Genomic DNA, 3,379 nt, shown 5'->3' on the forward strand with positions numbered 1-3,379 from the left:
CACTGCCTATCCATTAATCATCTTAACTTTGATCTCCATCATGATAACAAGATAGAATCTCTCCTCCTAATCACCGCATCAATGTATTTTCAGAAATATTCTTTTTTATTCATCATTATACAAAATGTTTCGTCTTACATTTTTAAAATTATCTTCACATGCATTTTAGAAAAGTTTGACGGATTTTCCAATCGGTTAGCTTTTGCAGTGATTAAATTTATACTTTTGATCAAAACTAATACATTAGTTAATTTTAAAAAAAAATGATAGATAGAAATTTCCAAGCAGATTTTTATAAAATTATATGTGTTTATAATATTATTTAATTCGATTAGTACAACAGAGCGCCCGTGGCCTAATGGATAAGGCGTCTGACTTCTAATCAGGCGATTGTGGGTTCGAGTCCCACCGGGCGTGCACAAAAACATTTTTTAGATAATACACTACGGCTAGGGCTTTAAGCAAATAAAAAAGTACTAATTTTCCGATTACTATATAGACAGAATTTTATAATTAATCTAAATAAAATATATAGTAAATATGCGGGTAAAATTCAAAAAGGTGTATTTTCAGAAATTTTCTTTTTTATTCTTCATTATAGAAAATGTTTAGTCTTATATTTTTAAAATTATCTTCACATGTATTTTACAAAAGTTTGACGGATTTTCCAATCGGTTAGCTTTTGCACAGATTAAATTTATACTTATCAAAACTAATACATTAGTTAATTTTTAATAAATTAACATATATTTAAAAATAGTATAAAGTTATATAAATTTTGTCATAAATTTTTGAGAATTTATAGCCAACTATTGCTATGACTCTCATAACGTTACTATGACTCTCATAACGTAGAGTAAAATTAGTTCAACTTAATTAAAATTGCATAAATTTAATCAAAACATTTCATCTTAGTCACAACTTTAACTCGTAGAAATCTTGTCCATATTACTATAACATTTAGCAATTTGATAAAAATTGCTTATAACAACTACAATCATAGCCACTGTAATATCATTAGAGTTAGGATATTTTGAAGATGAAAAATACGATGCAGTGCCTTTTTGATATATATATTTTTTAAATAACGTGCTTTTTGACACAAACAAAAATGAATGACATCTTTTGATTTTTACCCAAAAATTTATAACTAATTACACATTTTAAACTTTAAGGCTCTATGTCTAATGTTCTTTATATCTAATTTATTAGTGACCGAATTAATTGATAAATTCCATACTGTGCCTATTTGATTCAAGATTATTTTTTTGTTATTATAACAAAAATAATAAGAGATCATAATGCCCATCAAGAAGAATTTACAAAAAAAACTTCAAAAAATAACGAGAGATTCTATTGTTCGTTAAGGAGATTTCTTATGCAAAAGTATTATTTTCTTACAGTTAGCCTCAGATTTATATAGGGTCAGTTTATTGTCAATTGGATAGAGGTGGAAGCAGTTCTTTTTTAATGAAAGCATGCATTCGATGGAAATATATCTCTTATTTCATTATAATAAGTTTATCATCCTCTAATTAATTGGGTAAATAGATGCACCACATGTAGCAAAAGGTAATTCGTTCGGCCCCACTAATCCCGTCCATAGGTCAACATGGAAGAGGTAAATCATGGATGACTACTAACTATTAGTATAAGTGATCATGGCATAAGGGAAGACATACTCGAATACGTCAAATTTTAATATCAAAATCTCATATGATAATACCTTATGTCTTAATTACTGTACCATCTCGAGAGGAGTGTTTTTTATATCCGATAAAATAGATGACTCACGTGAAATGATGAGGGGTGAGAGAGTTTCGATAGAGATAAAATTGACATATTATAGAAAAAGTTGATTAAGAAAAAACTTGAGATAATAATGCGAAGTAAATTTGTTGGCCGACATTATGTAGTAATGCCCACCTTACCTCATCCAGTACTATGCAAGTCACCCTTGTTTATGGTTGATACATTATAGTGAGTTTACAGATACTTTGGGAGGGTCTCACCTGATGGGCACAAAACCATGAGCGTGCTTGGCCAGTGCTTGGAGATTTCAACAATGTTTTGAAGCATGAAGAGAAGATCAATGACAGAAATCACAACTTATTATTGCCCGCATGACTATTTTCTTATTTAGAGTTTGCTCTTTTCCCTTTTAATTGATAGGGCACGATAAGGATCAGAATTAGATGAAGAATGCAAAGAAAAGTACATCCGGAAGCTAACTTTAGGCAGGTCGTGCCATTCAGCATGGTCGTGCTCCCTCATCCAGGGCCAGCACAGGTCGACCGTACTAGGAGGCAGACCGTGCCCTTCCTCTAGTAGGAAACACAATTCAGTCGTGACAAATGGCACTGTCATGCCCTCCCTCCAGAAAACCACACGACACGATCATGTTGATAGGCACGACCTTGCCTCCGGGCGTTCGCCACGTGCACGACTTGGTCATGCCAATTGCCATGGTCATGTAACATTTCAGTCAGGGCACATGGCCTTGACCCTATAAAAGGGGGACTCCTCCCTTTTTCTTTGGGAGAAAATTTTCTCCTTTGGAGGAGACATAACGAGAAGCCGTCATCTGTTTGGAGAGTTCTTGGAGGCGATCCGAGGCTATATCTTTCATTGTCTACGTCCCGAAGCATTGGATTGGATTCGAAGACCCCACTTCTTGTTTTGGATAAGTATCTCTTTCCTCTCTCACCTATTGAATTGTAGAATTCTTATTTAATATCTTCGTGTTCATCTCCTTTGTTTATGGAGTAGATTCCTCTTATCCTAGAACTATGAGAGTAGTTGTGATGTAAATCGATGTAAAACTCTATGGATATATCTTTCCTTTGTTTCAAGGACATGTTTATGCTTATTTCTTGTTTGATGGAATGAATGTGTAAACCTTCTAGCTAATGCATTTTGTTGAATTGAATGGAGGTATGGTTTAGCTGCCACGTAGCGGGAATACTCAAGATCGTATGACCGGAGATCCCTTGGTGATAGAGGGTAATCATCAACTCGGTCATCTCGGAGATTCTCTTGAAACAGAGGCTAAATCTGACACCTTACTGTAGGCCTAAAGAGATTTCCCAAATTATATTTCTAGTAGGTAGTCAGGGTAACTTGAACTATATGTCCAGGGGTCCCTAGGTGACAAGGGTAACTGTTAGACTGGATTACCTTTTAGGTTACCCGTCTCACTTGTTAGTATTGGAATAATAATAGGAGAATACTCCCATGAGACCATCATGGGGTAGCATTAGTAATTACTTATAATCTCTGTTAAGCATAAACCTAGAGAACAAAGAATTGGCTAACCATATTGCATCGATGAGCATCATAACAAAACTTGAATCCTAGAACTACCTTCCCAAATTAGACC

The 3,379-nt window shown here is 34.1% G+C and overlaps 1 non-coding gene across 1 annotated transcript; it reads left to right on the forward strand.

Annotated features, from left to right (window-relative positions):
• The first annotated feature begins 344 nt into the window (after window positions 1-344).
• Window positions 345-417, forward strand: TRNAR-UCU. The gene has a single exon. It is a non-coding gene; the product is annotated as a tRNA-Arg (tRNA).
• Window positions 418-3,379: the final 2,962 nt, after the last annotated feature.

This window comes from Zingiber officinale, chromosome 10B (assembly GCF_018446385.1).
Source record: "Zingiber officinale cultivar Zhangliang chromosome 10B, Zo_v1.1, whole genome shotgun sequence".
Classification (NCBI taxonomy): Eukaryota; Viridiplantae; Streptophyta; class Magnoliopsida; order Zingiberales; family Zingiberaceae; genus Zingiber; species Zingiber officinale.